Source organism: Protopterus annectens, chromosome 11.part0 (assembly GCF_019279795.1).
Source record: "Protopterus annectens isolate FY-2018-M chromosome 11.part0, PAN1.0, whole genome shotgun sequence".
NCBI classification, from domain to species: Eukaryota; Metazoa; Chordata; order Ceratodontiformes; family Protopteridae; genus Protopterus; species Protopterus annectens.
Window position 1 is genome coordinate 1,027,158,142 of NC_056745.1, and position 22,200 is coordinate 1,027,180,341.

Below are 22,200 nucleotides of genomic sequence, written 5' to 3' on the forward strand. Positions count from 1 at the left end.
TAATGTATGATAACACAAAACCTTTTAGTCTAGCAGCTTTCTAAGTTTCTAAGAGTAATATTCAAAATGTGCCCTATTTATGAGCCTTTGTCCCCCCCATTATTTTTAGTTTTGCCCAGATTTCTCTTGTTAAGAGGTTGAGAGGTACAATGTTCATTCCTGTCCCAGTAAGAGTATATCTTGTTAGAAGCAATCACACATCCATGATCTATAATTTACATGCTCTGCACCTTTTCACCCTTAAGTTCTGACTTTGCAGCAGACCAGAATTCCTCCCACTTCCCAGAATGAGCAAGCCGATGCTAGGAACTCATTCTTATCTCATCTCACTCATCTCCTCCATCACTTACTTTGCTAATTAACCTTAAGTCACCTAGATCATAATCAGGGCTTTATTTTTCTATTCTACAGAGCCAGGCATAATTCATTTGCTTTCACTGATATTTTTTTGGTCAGCATTTAGAGAATCGCTAATTGAAAAATTGGGGTGTAATGGGTATTACATATATATATATAACAATTAATATTTGCTATCCTAGTTATAATGTAAAATCCCTTAATTAGCCAGGAAGATATTTGCCACTGTTTTTCTAGGTTTAATTTCTTTGTGTATTCTGGGTTTCAAATACCTCCCCTACCAACCCTCCTGTGTGGCACCATGCCCTCATGATGGCTACCAGAAGAAGCAACTGGCTCTGCAACCAGAGTAACCATACGAGTCTGGTCAACTGTGTAACCCTCAACTTGTGCTATATCAGAGGTCTCTGAGTCATGGGTATGTGTAGGTATACTGACTGTGTCCAAAATATGGGCAGGAGATGTGGGGGCCATAACCTCAGTGTCAGACTGACCCACTGCACTCCTAGACTATACATCTTCATCACCACCATCATCAGAGGCTTCTGATTCTCAGACATCAGGTGGTAGAAGTTTTGATGTGCCACTCTCAGGATCATCCATTATAACAAGCAATATACACAGCAAAAGGGAAGAATAAAATTGATCACATATTTTCCTTATACAAAAGGTTTATTAAAGTTTTAACAGATTCTAAAGTAACACAAACTTTACTCTCATATAGACCTGAATCTACCTTATATACAATAGTAACAATACTCAAATGTGTGCTTGCCATGTGCAGGTGGGCTAGCAGCCTGCAATCAAGAAGTGGTTGTATGTGAAGAATGGGAAGGAAAGAAGCCCATTAAGTATCGCAATGCAAATGAAATAGAAAAAAGCAAACAACCCCCTTCACAAGTGCAGATTAGAAGTGTTTCCATACAAAAATGAAGTCAGCAGTTGGATTCCCCAATCCCCAAAACATCCTCCACTATTTCTCTATGACTGTAGTCTGCCTCATGGCTATTGCTGGCTCTATATATAAACATGGATAGATAGATATCAAATGTCTAAGATATATGCATATAAAGATATAAGAATGACAGTTACATTTTGCATAGCTGGAAGGTTTGCTTGTGACACTGTGAGTCTGTCATTCACATCTGCATCAACATCCAGAATTCTGGGGAACTCTCTGCTGAGCTATCAGAATCTCTAACAGTGGACAAGAACTCCTCTGTTTTAGTTAGTGGTGGTTACGTAGCAGGACCACCTGCTCCCAGGCAATTGCAGCCTCCCTACAGTGGACAGAGGTTATATTACTTGCCTGGTGTCCTATCTGGGATTAAGTTCTCCCAAGCCCTCCAACAGCATTAATGTCACCTACTGCCATATCTTGTATTGGGCAGATTTGTTACCTCTACCTCTCCCTAACAGAAAGGCTCCATGGCGATGTAAGGCCTGGATAATGAACTCATTTTCTACATCACTATATGGTGGCTTGTGTGGTAAAGATCTCTTCTTGGGTGCCATATCCTTTTATTAGATGAAACAGAAAATAAACACACATAATTACATATATAATGCATAGACAGGATAGCTGTAAGCTCAGTTATATTTGACTTGATGCATCCAACATGCACACAGCAATTTAATAGTCAATGCTCCCTATGACTAAACACAAGTTAGGACAGCCCCCCCCAAAAAAAATTGAATGTACTAGTCTTATTTTGATTACAGTCTTAGCTGTAAATCTATCTACTTCATTTACATTTATGTTTTGCAAATGCAATCTGTACCTTCAGCTATCTGGAATGTTCACTGTAAAACAATAGCTCATGCTAGGCTTGCAGCTGTGTGTTGGTAGGAATTCCTCTGATATGACTCCTTTCTGGGCATTGCATTTCAAGGTATGCTTCTAAACCCACTGACCTTCTGACACCAGAAGCCACATGGCCATTGTTTTTTCACAATCTGCCTGCAGCTTCTGTTTCTGGTGTGATCTATGCTACAACATATGCTGTTTTATCATAACCACTTACATAAATACTACAAATTAAGCCTACAGTGTTGAGCTGCTGACAGCAGTTTAACACATGACATGGGGAAGGCTGCAGGAGGCTGCAGAGAAGATAACTTCAAAGTCCTTTTCCATCTGGGTTCTAACTGATTCAGTGCACCCCAAGGACTTCAGCAGCTTCCTAGGACTGGATCTTCTGTGTATCAGTCTCTGTTGAGTGTATAGGCTTTCACATGCCAGCAATCTCAGCTTGGGTTTCATTGAAGGATCAGAGCCCTTGATTTTGATTGGCTGACTTCTGCAGAGGGTGGGGTTTTCATTCTATAAATTACTGGAGGTGTGCTCAGTTAAGTGTCCTTCAGTGCTGGCATCCTTTTATGTGCAATTCGAAGACAACACAGAACTACAGAGAAGGAGAAGAAAACTACAAAGCCATTTCCCCTTTGTGATCTGATAGATTTAATGCACAACAAAGACATCAGTGGCTTTGTAGAACCAGATCTGCTGTGTACTAGCCTCTGGTGGAACACAGGCTTTCCCTTGTCAGCTACCTCAGCATGGATTCCATTTAAAGAATTGTAGTTCCTAACTTTCATTGGCTGGATTCTGTAAAGGCATAAGCTTGATTTTGTTTGGCTAGTGTCTATTGAGTTGGAGCCCCCACACTTAAATAATTGGAGGTTTTCTATCTTCAGCACTTTGCCTGCACTCCACACAGCACCGCAAAGCAGTGTAAATTCTATTGCTTGACTAGAGTAGGAGCTAAGCCTACAATAAAGTAAAGCATCCCTGTCAGGGATTATATGAATTTCTCTGTCTTTACTCTGTCTCAATAACAACAGGTTACTTCCACTATTGTGAGAACATTTATTGTTAAATTTGAATTCATTACATTCCTGATGCTTATTTATTTAACTTTTGAGTCTTGCTTCAGTAATTGAATACAATTTGTGTTGTTTATTGCTTTATTAATTGTTTTGTGAATGTATTTATTTATTCATTTTACCCCATTTTGGCACTTTGCTGGTGCCTATTCATTGTGAGTTCTGTTGTAAGTTTGAGCTCATACTGTTTCATACTCAGTGTATGTTTATCAATTATTGCTGCATTCATTGAGCACCACAAGAAGTACCTGCTGTTGCTTATTCTTTGACTGTCCATGTATTTACCTGATGCTCACTCAGTCATTATTTACTATCTGTTATCTCTCTCCAGTGTGCCATTTCATAACTCGGTGTCACTTTCTGCTTCTTGCAGCCATGTAGTTGTTAGTAGTTATTGTCATTCAGTTGTTACTCTTACTGCTTGGTTGTACTTCTCATACTCTGCCCTTGATGCTTTCACTTTACTAAGCCCTTTCATTGCATTCAGTCACTAATCTAAGCTTATCCTTATCAAACCTATCCATAGTTCCTGACTGTACCTAATCCAACCTGAGAAACTAACCCTCTATTGCTGCCTCTACATTTAGCCTTTTTAGACAGTATCTTGTTGTTCCATCTGTCACCAGTTATAAATCCACAAACTGTTAATCTTGTTTCCTTGGCCAGCTTAACCTCCCTATTCATCCTGAGTCACCTAGTTGGCAGCAACATGAAAACAGGCAGAATTTACAACTTAAATAGAAATGTTCTAGTTATTGGTAATTCTATTGTCAGGCATGCAGACCATACAACCTGGATATGGATGTTACTGGCACTTGATACTTGGAACTTAGTTGCTAGGATAAATGACATAATCTACACCCTCCAGCCTCTGAAACATCCAAATATGAGTAAGATCTTGTTTTTGCTGATATTGCAGTGCATTATCTCAGGTGGTTCACATTGGAGAAGATGCAGAGTGGCATTGTGCAGCTCTCATCATATGCCTTTAAGAACAGGTGATCACTTATTTTAAGTGGTATTCAGGCCTCACCTAAAATAATGCCTAAATACAAATCAAGCATCACTGGCTTTAGTGACTGGTTATGGAAATACTGTCCATCTAGGGGGATCCAGCTTGTCACAGCATGGGAAGACATGGTATAAAGAACTTCCTGATTTTTCAGGGATGGGCTACACCTGTCCTCTAAAAAATTTCACATACTAATAAAAAACATTTTCAACCCCATAGTGCTTTTTGTATGCAAATTTAAATTAATACACATCCCAACTTCACACACTATAATCTATGAAGCATTGGGGTTGCTCTGCTCAACACAAGAATCCTAGAGGCAGCATGTTGATTTGCAAACTTTCCTTAATCTAAGAATATACATATCGATGTAGCTCTGAGACCTGGTTCCTGTCTATAGAAAGTACTCCTTCTCTTTTATGATTCACCACCTATCACTCATTCAGGACCACTAGTTGCAATGGGGTTATATCCATATTTATTAAAGAGCGCATATCAAGTGACATCAACCTTCATTTAGTACTTGTACAAATCAATTTCAATAAAACAAAATTGTACTTTACTGTTAATTACAGGTCTTACTCTTATGGCCTAGTGGAGCAGAATGAATGCCTAAATATGCCACCCAAGCAGGAAGGCAAAGTAAACACCTTTTTTAGAATACTTTACTTACCAAAATATCAACTGGTCCCTTTATTTACCCAATTATTGTACCTAGGATTTTCTCAACATCGTTAACTCCAGATCCTGTGACCAAATTGTTGCTCTCCATATTAGAGGCCAAGATTTTTTAGACCATGTGTTAACTATTAACTAATTTCCCTGACCTCAGACACATGAGTATTCCTTACCTAGGAAAAAGTTGAACACAAACTCATTAACAAAAAACCAAAAACAGGTATAGTAGGCACAGGTACGCAAAAACAGGTATGGTAGGCACAGGTACCCCAAAAATCACAGTGAATAATTTACCACTTTAATTAAGACAAAATAAGCACTTTCATCTCAAACCATACAATGAGACTTCATCAGACCTTTCTCCACACTGGTATTATAAATAAACTAACCAAACCAAACATCTGACGCTTTGTCTCTTGGCAGATTGCCACCTGGCTATCCAACAAAACACCTTTGATCAGAATACATTTTAGCTGTTCCAAAAATAAAAACTTAGTTGTGACCCTTAGAGTTCTGTCCTAGACCCTTTCCTCTTTGTAATCCATTTTTGTGAAGTACAGGCAAATGCTAATAATCAATTACTATATGCATTTGCAGACAACTGCAAGCTAAGTGTCAGCCTAAATTTACCCTCAAGTTTGCTAAAACTCAAAAAGGCCTACTTCACGTTAATAACTATTGTAATCATAACGAAAACCTAAATGCACAGAAAACTAGTGTAGTCATATCTGTTAAACATAGTGCTCCTGCACAGTGACATATAAATGTTTATCACCTTAAGAATGTCAGACACCATGAGAAGAGGTTTAGGAATTAGAATCAAGTCAATACATCAACAACAATTCTGCCAATTGCAAACAAAGAGAAAATATTTTTTGGCAAATTTAGAAAAAATCTTTTTTTTTTTTTGTAAGGGGGGTAAGCTCTCCTGCACTCCATGTGGGGAACACCCAACAACATCACAGACACATCACAGACACTTAAATATACAGTATTGCCAAAAGTGATTTAGGTGAAACATTTTTGCTATGTTTGTGTTTGGTAGAATTATTGTTGTCAAACCAACAGTTTGCCTAAGAATTTACGTAAACAAGAAGGTGAACGTAAAACAATAGACCTCCGATATTGACAAAAAACTTCCTCCTCAGTTGTGGATCTAATCCAGATATTAAACTCTCCTAATTCTCCTTTCCTCTGCCCTCGTTTTCCCCAGAATAGCACACACTTCCTTATTTGGCATGTGTAAGTCTAAACAATAATCTCCTGACTAAAAAGATCATGTTTTATACCTAAAGTCATCTAAGCTTTAAAAGGCTGCTCTTATTTGGCTTGATCAAAATCCTGTCCTTATTTTTATGTCAAGGCACTTTATGAGGCAACATCTGTGTTGTCTTCTGGGCTATGTCAAACCCTGCAACCTCCCTTTTATCTAAAATTAAAACTTCTCATTTAACATCCTTTCCAAAGACCTAGTTCAGTGGCAAAAAATATCAAGTCCTTACTTATGGATGAATTCATCACATAGCACCTCCATCACATATGTAACAAGCTTTCCTGACAAATGGTATATTAAACTTTGTAAAACATTGCAACATTAAAAGTTTAATAAGACAAATGTTTAAGATCATGTACATTCTTCCCAAGAGTCACTGTTTGCGCATTTCTAGCCATAGAAAAGATCTCCCATGGGATTTGCTAAAAGTTGAAGGATGGAAGGTTTATAAACAAGGATGAGTGTGTCGAGGCCTCAAGACTGGATGGGAGAGCAGAAAGTAAAACCTGAGTACCTCAATCATTGCCAAAGGGATGGTGGGTGGCCAGTTGCATGACTTATTTTTTTCTTTATTTTCCCCTAATTTTTCTGCCAGTTATCCACTGTCCTGTGATCAATATGTCAATTTATTTCACTTCAGGGTGAAAGCTGACCACAGAGGTTGCCATCTAGGTAGGCATACGGATTTTTGTTGCTATGGCAGTTGACTTGCTTACTTCCACTGTGAGGGCCTGCTATGCCTTGCTTGTTATGTGTGTATGCACATCATACCTCTTAACTGTCCAGATTTTCAAAGAATGTCCAAATTTTTGTCTCGTATTTTTGGTCTGTTCCTCATAAAATTTCTGTTTTTCTGGCAAATCATTGAGGATTGAATTCACTAAACAATGACAGAAAATTGTGTTTCAGACTTCATATCCTTCAGATAATGTATGATAGCACAAAACCTTTTAGTCTAGCAGCTTTCTAAGTTTCTAAGAGTAATATTCAAAATGTGCCCTATTTATGAGCCTTTGTCCCCCCATTATTTTTAGTTTTGCCCAGATTTCTCTTGTTAATAGGTTGAGAGGTACAGTGTTCATTCCTGTCCCAGTAAGAGTATATCTTGTTAGAAGCAATCACACATCCATGATCTATAAGTTACATGCTCTGCACCTTTTCACCCTTAAGTTCTGACTTTTCAGCAGACCAGAATTCCTCCCACTTCCCAGAATGAGCAAGCCGATGCTAGGAACTCATTCTTATCTCATCTCACTCATCTCCTCCATCACTTACTTTGCTAATTAACCTTAAGTCACCTAGACCATAATCAGGGCTTTATTTTTCCATTCTACAGAGCCAGGCATAATTCATTTGCTTTCACTGATATTTTTTTGGTCAGCATTTAGAGAATCGCTAATTGAAAAATTGGGGTGTAATGGGTTTTACATATATATAACAATTAATATTTGCTATCCTAGTTATAATGTAAAATCCCTTAATTAGCCAGGAAGATATTTGCCACTGTTTTTCTAGGTTTAATTTCTTTGTGTATTCTGGGTTTCAAATACCTCCCCTACCAACCCTCCTGTGTGGCACCATGCCCTCATGATGGCTACCAGAAGAAGCAACTGGCTCTGCAACCAGAGTAACCATACGAGTCTGGTCAACTGTGTAACACTCAACTTGTGCTATATCAGAGGTCTCTGAGTCATGGGTATGTGTAGGTATACTGACTGTGTCCAAAATATGGGCAGGAGATGTGGGGGCCATAACCTCAGTGTCAGACTGACCAACTGCACTCCTAGACTATACATCTTCATCACCACCATCATCAGAGGCTTCTGATTCTCAGACATCAGGTGGTAGAAGTTTTGATGTGCCACTCTCAGGATCATCCATTATAACAAGCAATATACACAGCAAAAGGGAAGAATAAAATTGATCACATATTTTCCTTATACAAAAGGTTTATTAAAGTTTTAACAGATTCTAAAGTAACACAAACTTTACTTTCATATACACCTGAATCTACCTTATATACAATAGTAACAATACTCAAATGTGTGCTTGCCATGTGCAGGTAGGCTAGCAGCCTGCAATCAAGAAGTGGTTGTATGTGAAGAATGGGAAGGAAAGAAGCCCATTAAGTATCGCAATGCAAATGAAATAGAAAAAAGCAAACAACCCCCTTCGCAAGTGCAGATTAGAAGTGTTTCCATACAAAAATGAAGTCAGCAGTTGGATTCCCCAATCCCCAAAACATCCTCCACTATTTCTCTATGACTGTAGTCTGCCTCATGGCTATTGCTGGCTCTATATATAAACATGGATAGATAGATATCAAATGTCTAAGATATATGCATATAAAGATATAAGAATGACACTTACATTTTGCATAGCTGGAAGGTTTGCTTGTGACACTGTGAGTCTGTCATTCACATCTGCATCAACATCCAGAATTCTGGGGAACTCTCTGCTGAGCTATCAGAATCTCTAACAGTGGACAAGAACTCCTCTGTTTTAGTTAGTGGTGGTTACGTAGCAGGACCACCTGCTCCCAGGCAATTGCAGCCTCCCTACAGTGGACAGAGGTTATATTACTTGCCTGGTGTCCTATCTGGGATTAAGTTCTCCCAAGCCCTCCAACAGCATTAATGTCACCTACTGCCATATCTTGTATTGGGCAGATTTGTTACCTCTACCTCTCCCTAACAGAAAGGCTCCATGGCGATGTAAGGCCTGGATAATTAACTCATTTTCTACATCACTATATGGTGGCTTGTGTGGTAAAGATCTCTTCTTGGGTGCCATATCCTTTTATTAGATGAAACAGAAAATAAACACACATAATTACATATATAATGCATAGACAGGATAGCTGTAAGCTCAGTTATATTTGACTTGATGCATCCAACATGCACACAGCAATTTAATAGTCAATGCTCCCTATGACTAAACACAAGTTAGGACAGCCCCCCCCCAAAAAAAAAAACATTTTAAAAATCATATATCAACAACCATCTATAACACATCTATAATACAGATTAATTAGGTTTAGCTGTGTAATACATTGCAGCATTGACAATAAGAATTAAAAGTATAGTAGTAGAAATGTAAGACAAAACTGTTATAACTGCCATCGCCAGTGTTGTGGAGGTCAGTCAGGTAGAAAACCACAAACAGAAAATGTGGGGGGGGATTCAGTAATCCTCCGTGTAAAATTAACCAAGTCTTACTCGGAGACTGCTGTCTAAGACTATGACATCAGCGCGCCATGCATATTCATGAGGGCGCGCTGACTCAACTGGAAGGCTAACATGGAGCATGTAAGACTGCAGGGGGGTGTCGGATGCCCCTGCAACTATATAAATGTGAAAATGACAAGTGCAATGAGTGAGTCCGCTGAAATGTACACATAGCAAACACTACACATCCCCACATACTAAACCCCTTTGTAATTGTAAAATGCAAACTATTTTTTTTTTTATAATTCCCGATATAGCTGCCCGTATTTGCACATGTTTGCGCATGTGTGCTCATTGCTAAGCTACAGTTAGCAATTTTGACATCGAAGAGCATAATAAGAAATGTTTATGCAAATTAAGCCAAATAGCAATAGCGTAGTGGGAGACCCTTCGCACAAAGAGGAGGCATTCCAGATTCTAGTCCCACCACTCCCCTTTCATTTTATGTTTTAAATTAGTATATACAATAATTCCTGACATATATGAATGAAACTTTAGTAAAAAGCATTGAAATGGCCTATGTATTAGTGAACAAAATGTATATATATAAATATAAGAAGGTGAGCAGCATTAAGGATATTGACATATAATTGCCCATAGCTAAGCAGCGTTGTACCCAGCGCAATATAGTTGCCCATAGCTAAGCAGCATTGTACCCAGTGCAATATAGTTGCCCATAGCTAAGCAGTGCTTTACCTAGTGCAATATAGTTGCCCATAGCTAAGCAGCGCTTTACCTAGCGCAATAGGTTTGCGCAGAGCTGTGCACCGTGCTAACCAGCGCACCATCGGGCAACGTCGGGCAACGTGGAGCAATGTAAAGCAATGTAGAGCAATGTTGAGCAAAGTCGCCTAAACACAGCCACACCCCCTAGCCTGTCTGGACAGTAGTAAAATAAAAAGCAATGACAAGGCTCTAACCGGGGACACTGTGCACCATAATCAAAGTACTGAACCACTAAGCCATGACAGCTTAGCATAAACATGCACCGTTAACATACATATACTTATAAATGGAAGTTTAACCATTGCTAAGCAGGTTTGCTGTTAGCTGAAAATTTTCAAAAATGGCCAATCACAAATAAGTGCAGGAAATGAGGCATATTTAAGCTCCATAGGTGGGAATACTCACCATAACTAATTGTAGCTCCCATCTGCAGTCAGAATTGCCAGTGCTGGAGAGGGTACTCACTTTCGAGCGCATCGGTGGGGCATTGAGGAGTCAAAATACATGGTTTGGCTCCTTGTCCACCATCATGAGTCAAGACTCCTGCAGGGCCAGTTTCAAGGGACAGAGTACAAAGCGGAGGCTTGGAACCGGTTAGCTCATGATCTCACTAGTGCCACAGGCATCTCTCAGACAGGTGAGCAGGTCCGTCACCACCATGCTGACCTGAAGAGATGGAAGCAGGACCTACTGAACCGATGGATACAGGAGGCCCGTGACATGCAAGATGCCCCACTACTGAGTAGGTAGCCATGGAATGAAGTATATAAGAAATGCTATTGTAGTCTATATAATGGATAGGTATGTCTCAATATCCCTTCATTTACTTCACAGCTGCAGGTGTCCGTGCTGATAATCATCAAGCCTATGCAGATAGGCTGCTAAGGCTGCGCCACCAGCCAGGTTAGTAATTATTCTGCATGTATTGTTATATAAAATAAGTGAGAGAGCCTGAAAAAAAGTGTTGTAGCCCAATAATAAAGTCTGAATAATTTCTCTGCATGTACTGTTATATAAAATAAGTGAGAGAGCCAGAGAAAGAGTATTGTAACCCATTAATAAAGGTAAAATAAGTCCTGAATAATATCTCTGCATGTACTGTTATATAAAATAAGTGAGTGAGCCTGAAAAAGAGTGATGTAACCTATTAATAAAGGTATAATACATCTTGAATAAGTCTTCTGCATGCACTGTAATATCAAATAAATGAGAGAGCCTCTAGAAAAGTGTGTAATGTAATTAATAAAGGTATAATACCTGGAGTGTGTCCGTGTCACTTACTTTGAAATGTTGTTGTACTCTTGCATTATATAAATAGTACTGTTGTATTAAGCGCTGTCAACCCACAGTTGGGCAGTCCCATATAAAGTGGATGAAGGGAGTGCCAGTAGCTGTGAAGCATATAGCTTGTTAATGTGTTCCCCAGAAATGTGAGTGTGCTGCTAGAAATGTAGGGGGCTGTAGAAATATAACTGAAAATGTCATGTGAACACATCCAGATATGTAGATATATAAATATAAATAAAATAAATAAATATGTAGCAGTAACATCTGCATCCTGGACAGTTACTATGTCAGATGTAGGTCAGGTATATAATGAACTAGCCAAACCCATTACACAACCTAATGCATGTTGCCTAGTGTAATAATACATATAGGGGATATACACCTGCAGTCAATAGGAATGTAGTGTAAACTATAAGTACATATAAGATGTTAATGGAGGTATCTTTTTACACCCTACTGTATGTGCAAAAACAATGCAATTCCACACCTCAGTGGGTATGTGTAATCTCAAAACATTTGTTGGGACATATGTCCTATTGTTCTATAAATATCTGCATTTACTTTGATGCATGCACCCTGTTCAAACACCACAATCTTGGTGGCCTGTTGCAACCAATCATTCCTGCATGCTGTTGGAATGTCCACTGTTGTTCAATATATGCATGTGTTATGCTTGCTGTTCAACAGTTGGAACCCTGGTGTGTTGGGTTAATGGGAATATTACTGCATGCTGTTACAACTAATTTGGAATGCTGTTGTCTATGTTGTCATTAAATACACCTAAACAGAATATATGGGAAGGCCGGTCCCAGCGGACCCACCTGTCCCTCCTCAGCTGGCGATTGCACCTGGCACCAGCAGGACCGGTGCCCAACCCGGGCCCCCCTCCTCCGTTGGTCTTGTGCCACCTTCTGGTGGAAGCACTGCAGGGGATGGGGCTCACCCCCCTGTGCAAGTGTGGGCAGAGGAGGGCCACCTGTCATCCTCCGAAGGGTCCGGGCTGTGGTGCGTAGGGAGATCCAGCGTTCAGTCGCTGATCCCCTATGCCAGCTCGAAGTAAGAGTGGCGTGACTCATGGGTGAGCCTGCCCCTCCTACACAGCCCCCAGCACAGCCACCCTCCGGGCTGTGAAGGTGCAGTGGTGACTGCCCATGGGTGGGGATCTCAGTTCCACTGTTACCAGCTGTGGGCTCACTCATGGGCTTGCGATTTCCAAACATCCTTCCCCGTCAATTGTGTTCACCCATGCCATGTGTCATATTCCGCCCCTGTATGCGTCTTGTTTGCCTTGTCTCTTTACCTCCCCAACCTACCTCCCACAACATACCTACTTCCCCTACCTCACATTCCACTCTCACCTGAAAAAAAAAATGGGCAATCTGCTCCCGCAAAAAAATCACGCCCCATACATAGCTGCCCATTTCGCACACATGTCCACTGGACATGTAAACTGATAATTATAATTGGCAGTACAACATACTTTGTTGTCCTCACCCCTCTCTCAGGGGTGGGAAGTTTCAAATTTCACTCCAAATTTCTAACATATGCACAGTTGTTGCTGGTAAAGAAATGGGCAGCTATGGACCTTCCCTACACCCATCCTGCACATCCTGAGCTGGTTTCCCTACTGTCTTTCCCTCTTTGTGCCCCCTTTTTCACCACTTTCCTATCTCCCCATTTTCTTTTCTTTCAAAGAAATTAGCACGGGGGTTAGCGGGAGTAAGCACTTTTAAGCAGTAGTTAGCAGGTGTGCGCGAGTGTGCGCTCATGTGCGCTTAGCTAAGCATCGCTAAGTGTCGCGCACACTCACACAAACCCACTTACAACTGCTTAAAAGTGCCTTAGTCACTCTGCATGGCAGGTCCATTTTTCTGCTGAGCAGCAAAATAAAACACCTCTGTCAGTCTCGAACCCCAGACCTGGACACACTACACTCCATGAAGTACCACTAAGCCACAGTAGACATACAACAAGCTGGTGCTGTAATAAATATATCATGCATTACAATGAGTGAATATAAAGGGAAAATAGGAATGCCATAACACAAATCTTGTTCTGTGGATCTTTACCAGCAGTTGTTGTGGAATTGCATGACATGACTGTGAAAAGAGAACCAGCCATTCTAGCAGGAAATAATGTTACAGTAGCACTTTACAAACCCCACACAGTATCAGAGCAGGATAAACACTGGCATATTTCAATAGGGCAGAGGCCATACTTCCCAGCTGTGACTGCTTGTCTGGGATGTCCCTGATTCGTAAACAAATGTTAGCTGTGTCCCTCTGAATCCCTCTGAAAAGTACTGACGTTAGGCAGAAAAGTGGGGAATTACACTTAATGAATAATGTCAATAAGTAAGAGTAGACACTGCTTGCACGTCAGAAAAGGTGTATTAATGCATATGCTGTGATTCTCTCACAGTCTCAACTTAATGTCTGTAATATATTACAGGTGTACCTGACTTATATGTACCTTTCCCTGAGGCTGTTCAAATATATACCTGAGTGTATCAGAGGCCTGGCAGAGGCAGAAACACAGGCATATCAGCTTTTCTGCTGTTACACACTCTGCAAATAGCTTTGGAAGGAGTCCCACAAGCATACCCTTATGTAGGAGTACAACATAGAAATAACAAAGGATGTAGCCATGTACTGGTAGCAACCAACTGTGACAATGTCAATGTTCCAGTGCTGAAAAGACCGGTGTGGTGCACAGACAAAGAATGATAGGCTAACCTCTGGCTACCATCTGGATATGTCCACAGGTGGGAGCTACGCAGACAGACTACTTGCCTTGATAGACTAACAGGTACACAGCAACCCTGTATGTTCAGCATGATAAACATCACACAATAATAAATAATGCTCTCTGTACTTCTGCACCCCTACCCAAAAGAACAATATACCTGTGTATTCAGGCTCTACCAAGGATGTAGGTAGGCATACTCAGTACTGAAATGTGTCCAGTTGTCTTGAGCAGCCTGTGCTAATGTCAACACAAAAAAAACACAAACTGTTCAGAAGTGAGTAAATTAATATTTACAGTATAGTAGTTCACAAACAGTTCATGTGCCAGAAGAATACATTGAAATAACTACTTTTGTATGGCAGTTAATTGTCTAATTAGAAAAGAAAGTACATACTCCCATGTATCTTGTGTTAGCATTTGGAAGGGTGAGTAATATTCTACACTGACAAGTGTGTACTAGAAGCAGCAACAGTCAGGTTTGAGTACAACATGCAAATCACTGGCTACAACTCTAGCTTCAGATATAAGAAGTATACCAACCTTCTGACTGACACAACGGTGTCCACAGCAAACAAGCATGGTTCCCACCTTGGAAAGCTGAAAGGGCAACGCCTACCTAACTTAGCATTTTATAGCAGTGGGCTGCTATGACAGTGAGTACTGCAATAACCACACAGCAGGTTGCATGCAATTACTAAATGGTGGGCACCAATTGGTGCAGAGGCCATCACATGCACATGTGCAGATACGTAGAAAAGCAGGCTGTACTTGCTGTCCACACATGCAATAATATCATTGCAGCAACAGAGAGAGAGAGAGAGAGAGAGTGAGAGCGAGAGAGAGACAGAGACACAGACAAAGACAAAGAGACAGAAACAGACAGACAGAAAAAGAAAGAACAGCATCAACAGAGAAACCCCCCCCCATTTTTTTTTCCTTTAAAAACAGATGGAACAGAGAAATACAAAGGAAAGGTATGTAACACATATGTATTTGCTGGCATGTAGTAGATGTTTTTGAAGAGTACTCTACATACTGTGAATCATCCATATGTGGCAGCAGTATGCATCTATATGTATCTGTACATGTGCATAGGGCAAGGGACATACTACAACTGTTTGTGAAGGGTGTATGTATGTATATATATATATATATATATATATATATATATATATATATATATATTGTTGAAGGTTGTTATGTGCATATTTCTATGTAGGTTGTAGTGTGTGGCAAAGAAAACAGCATGCAGTGCTGGTATCTGACATGTGATGGTTAAACGCTGTGGGTATGATTTGTCAGTGTTGCAGTGTTGCAGCCAGTGAGGCCTGCTAAAGCTGCATGGGCTGAGGACACCTTCAATGCATTCTGCACAACACTGTGCAATATTATTACATAACTGTATATCTCACAACTGTCGCATAATTGATATTCCCACCATGAAAAGTGGACTGTATATGTGCCTATATGTACATCTATATGTACAGCAATGGATGTTCATATGTATGTGTGTATGTCTGTATATATATATATATATATATATATATATATATATATCTATATATAGAGAGAGAGAGACACGGGGTCATACTTACTGCGACAGGTGCCTGGTGACCAAGGCATGGATTGAAGCTCAGTGTTGACACTGCAGTGCCATCCCTTCTTGCCAAAACACTGTACCCATTAACTACCACATAGGTGGTAGTCTACCTAACACCGAAGATGTGATAAGGGAACATGGGACACAGGTGGACAGTAGCCTCCCCTTTGATAATCACAGTGCCACACTAGTCATGCACTCTGTTTACGTGGTACACGTCATCACAAAAGGTGTGTCATCTAGGGAAATATAGGTCAGTGTTCCCCTCTACTCATCACACTTAAAACCCATTATAGAGTACAATGCCCCATGTGGTATGTACCTCACATGACAACTACAGCAACTGGAAAGGCCACAGACATACCTCACAAAGAGTAATACCGACCTCAAACAGATGCCCTATGCAGACCGACTCACAAAACCACAGCTAGACTGTGTTGCATACCGCCTACCCAGAGGTGACCTCTGCCTAACATACAGAGCTATTTCACACCCATAGCTGTTGGACATCCTCCACGTAAACATATTACAATCCCCCCGAGATACACGCTCTAGGGCCCTAAACCTTGTCAGCTCACTAAACAGCACATGCTGGAGGGATAGATTCCTATCTCAGAGACATGCCATATTCTGGAACAATCCACCTATCAATAGCAAACAAAGCTCCTCATTAGCAGTTGTCATAAATACTCCTGATGATTTCTTGAGAGATAGGAAATACACCTCAGGAATCACCTCTGTGGCCCTGGTTGACAGGGGCAAGTGAAATTAAATTACATGTGTGTCAAAGGCCAGGGTAGCATATGGCTAGGCTGCTGTAGGCCCTAGGGCCAATAGCGTATTACTTACCTATGACACGATGCACAAACACACGTACTTAGTGCAATAATTGCTATGTGAGGTTGACTGAGTGTGATGGTGAATGTGTTGGTGAATGTGTGCAAGGTCTGTAAAGGTGTGATAGCTTAGTGTGAAATTGTTTCTGTCATGGTAGTTTGTGTCCTAGCTGTGATCCCAGCAAAAGATGTGTATGCTATTGCTAGGTAGAAAAAGTAGTATGGCATATGGTGTGACGTAGTCCCTTGTTGTTGACTGTGGTGTCCCATTGTAGGCTAAAGCAATACATGTATGCTTAGTGAGTGGTACTGCTGGTGAATCCAACTCCTATATGAACTGTAGTACTACCTGAAGCTGTAGGCCTAAACAGTACAGTATGGTGTATGTTCACATTGCTTGGAAACACTGTTTTGTGTGTTCTCTGTAGTCCTCACAGATTACATACCTCAGGCATAAGGATTTGTAAGTAGTGACACACAGTACTGTATGGTACACAGGTAAAGCTCATCTGGGTTGGCATACATTTGTGTGTTGTATGTATGTCTGATGTGTGTGTAATTATGCCTGTACCATGCCCTCAATCATATGTGTGTTACAGGGTACACGTGTGTATCTAGCAACATGTATAGTCTAGTACAGCAGTATGCCACCTATATTAACAACTGTGCACATATGTTAGGCAGGGGTTTGGCATCAATGACTAGGGTTGTATACTGGTAATACTGTAACTGTACTTTACATTCATAGCAATGGATGACATCTTTCTTTATGCATTAGCTTGATATATACCTCCTGTGGCTAGGTGGTGCATTGTGTCACATACAGTGTGCCATGTACTGGTGTATAGTCTTACGTACTGGCTTCTCTTTGCTGCTGTGCAGAACATGGTTTGATATATAGAGAGCATGCCAGGCACTGTCAGCCAGTTGTGGCCTGAGCACTAATATGTGATATTGAACATGTGTATCCTCTGACAGCCAATCGGATGCTATATATGGCAGTTAATTGATATCTGTACTTCAGAATAAGTGTGCCACATGACTTGCTCACACATATTATTTAATTGTCTTCCAGGGGCATGGCCCACCAATGCAACCCGTGCTATACAGCTGCAGAGGAACAGGAAATACACAGCAGCCTGGTGCAGCACTACACCCTGCTGTTCTCTAGAACCAGCCAGGACCAGCATGAGCAGACTGCATTGTGGCAAGATCTTGTTCATTGGGTAAATGACATAGGCATGCATAACTGGACATATGAGCAGGTACGCCATCACTGCAGTGATTTAATTAGACATGTCCGGCGGCATGCATCTGATATCTTGTAGACAACAGCTTGCCACAAATGGTGGGTTAGCCATTCATCCCCCCCTCACCAGAGTAGAGGAGCTGCTTATAAGTGTGGTGGCTCCTGGCCAACAACAGGAACAGCAACATACGTGTGTCATCATGGAGGCTGGAGCCACCCAGCATGTTGACATGGAGCATGCAGTTAACATGCCCTATCTGTAGACTACTGTTACCTGTATTGGTAGAGTATGCATATGTGAGATGTGTACTGTGTATTTAGCAGTTGTGCTGCCTAGTGTTGTGCAATACTGATATTTGGAATATAATCTGTATGCCTGTGACTGTCGACTGTTGTACTACTGTAGTTTAGCAAACTCACAGTAGCAATGCCACAGTTGTGGCCACTGACAAACTGTCTCATATTCTTGCAGGTCCCTCTGGTGTGACAGCAAGGCAGCCAGTCGATGCTGGTGAGTGTGTTATAAATTTAATATTGCTAATGAAATTTTCATGTCATAGGTGAGGTGTAGGCCATGTACACGTAACACACCTACGCATAATGCATGCTGTGCATGTTTGCTGTGAGACTATGCACATCTCAGTAATGTCAGTAGCTGCCTCACTCACATGCAATACACAGAGCATCACACACAATTGTGGCAACACCGTACTGGACATTGGATAGGCATAGTTGATACACATGTACACAACATACACAACTTTGTCATATGCAGTACACCTTAACATGCTACACATGGCGTATCCAGACACCTGCTGTAAGGTCACACTTCAGTATCCCACATGTCATCCACACAGCACACATAATATACCTAAGGGGTAGAGGCCTATCATGGGGCTGTGCAACACTCTTCAACACATAACACATTCATGTTAGGCAATGCTCCCTATTGGGCACTTTACAAACCCATGTAACAAGTGGCTGTGTAATTGTGAATGTAGCCACGGTACTGCAGTTCAGGTACAGCATGCTAGGTGGCGGTCTGGCACACATTAGTAGCCTTGAGTGACCACATGATGCATGATAATGATGGCTCATGGTACTACACCCCATCCAGTTACAGTGACCACAATACTACACATAACAGTCATTGCTATGCACCTCTATGTTGTGTGTGTGCAAACATATGCACCTATATACAATATGCATAGCAATCACCATTTGTACAAAGTGACACATATATGTCTTGTAATGCTATTGAGTGTATAGGTCACATGACACACATTGGGTATGTGTGATGTTTAATGTTGCAGTCATGTTGTAGCATGCCATGTCATGGCTGGCAATGGCATGTCCACAATATGTCCTACACTTACCATAACCACTGTACAATGGCCATGTTGAGCGATGGTATTCCATCACGTATACATGCACCACTTATCCTGTGTCTATACATAGCATGCATGTGCTAAACCTGTGTCCACAATTATCTGCTACAGACGCAGACACTGTAATCAGAAATGGATATCTATGTGGCACACAGATACACATCCAGCCATGGTATGTATACCTGTGAGTGATGGTGCACATGACATTGCAGACCTTTTAATACTTGCACAGCAATGTTGTGTCCATGTACACATTGCGTTCCATGGTAAGGCCAATCACTGAACAACAACACACATGCATCAAAGCCATGTATACTGTTATTAACAAGGGCTGTCTACACTTGCACTGCATGGTCTTGAGCAACAAATTTTCTGCATGCTGACATGTGTGATATGACTGTTTGCCTTGTGATACTGTAACCCACCTTCAACCACTATTGAGTATGTTTTGGATTGCTGGTGGTGTGTGTGGGTATCTACTGTAGTGAAGAGTATATTTGTGTGCATGTGTTCATGTGTGCATGTGTGCATGTGTTCATGTGTTCATGTGTGCATGTGTGCATGTGTGCGGACATCATGTACAGGTTGTAAAGTGTGATTCCTGTCTTCCTCCCACAGGTGCTGTGTAAGGGCTGGTTCACTGCAGCAGGGAAACTGATGTCACTGAGCCACATAGTGATAATGAAGATAGATGTGTTGAGGCACAGGCATGTTTGCCACGGTCTGTCGTTGGGTCACCAATCGACAGTACACAGCTGTCCACCCCATCCATGCATACAGTCATACTGCCAATACATCCATCACCAATGCCCATAGCTGAGGGACAGCATACAGTTGGCATTGGCCAGGACAGTGTGGTATCCATGGCACATGCATCCCAACACAGCAGCCATACCCAGATGTCTGGAAAGGTACCACATAGGCAGATGTCCAGGGGTTCTCGTAGGAGCACTGCTGCTCATCATGCCACTGGCAGATGTGCCACAGGTCTGACAATGTCATGCATGTTCCAGGCTGTCATGGAGGCACAGGCACATATGGAACGGTACACCAGACAGGGACTAAGGGCAGAGAGGGCACATAACACCACCGTCATTGACAGTATCCGTTACCTAGCAGGTGCCATCCGTCATTACACTGAGGTCACTGATAGACGTTGGGGAGAGACATTAGATATCCTCCGCAATGTCATGTCCGTGTGTCAGGACAGTGCGGGACGGTTGAGACGTCGATGTGGACGTATGCCAGCAATAACAGCAGCTGGCAGTCGCTGTGGATGTCCTTCAAGCCACAGCTGCTCCCGTAGTGCCAGTACCAGCCCCAGCAATGTTGGGGGTGGGCTGTCCATAGAACGTCCTAGAAGACCATGTGCACGTGGCTCTGGACAGTTCTAGCAGGGACCTGTGTCCAGTGTACATCCATCCACCTGATAGTGTCAGTAGCACCCCTGCCAGGCACAGGTACCGTATCCGTGGCCAGAGATGGTGATTTGTAAAGCCTCACAGGTATAGTCTGTGGCTGTCCCACAAATACCTGTATATGGCAGCCACATGGTGGAACTGTGTGCATGCAGACATACACACATACTCCAGACACCTAGGGCTAACACATACCCACACACATTACAACAACATTGGCCCATTCCAGTATTCTTGCCCCACACACACACACACACACACACACACACACACACACACACACACACACACACACACACATACATGTCAATTGGATGGCTCACTGTAGGCCTCTGGCAAACCAACAACACACCCTGTGCATATGATGAAACCTGTGCCTCCTCCTGTCATCTGTAACATCGATGCAGGAACAGGCTACCATGGTGCTGATGCGCAGGGTGTCTATATAGCAGTATAGCAATGTTAGCATGTTGTCAGCAGTAGGCTGTAATGATATGCTTGAAGGTGTAGCTGAGCAGGCATGATGCATTAAAGCTATGATTGTCATTGTAGTGTTGTTTACACCAGTGTTGATTCCAATTGTGTATTGTCCGGCCACATGCCACTTGGTTGATGTGTGCAGTATTGGCAGCATGTGTTAGAGAGTGGACAGCATGTGTGGGATGTCTGTAGCACAGATTTGCAGGTGTACAGTTATGAACATGGTGGAGGTGCACAGTCTGCATGTACGTGCATAATGGACACATGGCCAGGGTGACATGCTCTGTATTACACAATAACACTCCATAGTTTCTATTGGTGGCCAGTATGCATTGTACTACACACATTCCGGAACCTGACTACACATGTGTGTATGACATGGTTTGACACTGTGCTGTGGTTGATACTGTTACTATCTGTCATTGTTTTGCATTCTGGTAGTATACATCACTTAAACAGCCTGACCATAACCAATTGTTAGATGATGTCTTGACAACCGACACACATATGTAGGACACACAGCAACATTTGGATTCTTCAGGTACTATACAATGCCAGTAACCACTGGTATTCACCTGTACCCATTACTGAGACCACTCCTGTTTGGCATATAGCTCTCTTAGGTACAAGCAATCACAGTAGGGATATGTCCGTCCACGTCTGATAATGCATACTGTGGCCTATAATGCATTCTCCAGATGACACACACATCCTCCACAAGGGTATCATACAGACAGATGCCTGTTGTCAAACCCATGCTGTAAAGCTATAAGCCAAACTAAGCATAGTCATCCACCTTTACAGAACATATTATCCCCACAGTACCACATAGGTAGTAGCCACCAACATGATGAACAGGTAACGATGTGTACATGCAACCAAGTGTTATGTCATCTCTCCTTTGTTAATCACATTTCCATAGGTATTTTGGAATCCCTTGGTGGATCACATAAGCAATGAGGGGTCTACATGCATATCCACGTAGGTTGTTCTACACCTGTTATGAATAGTCATCATTGACAGACTTTGCTGCGT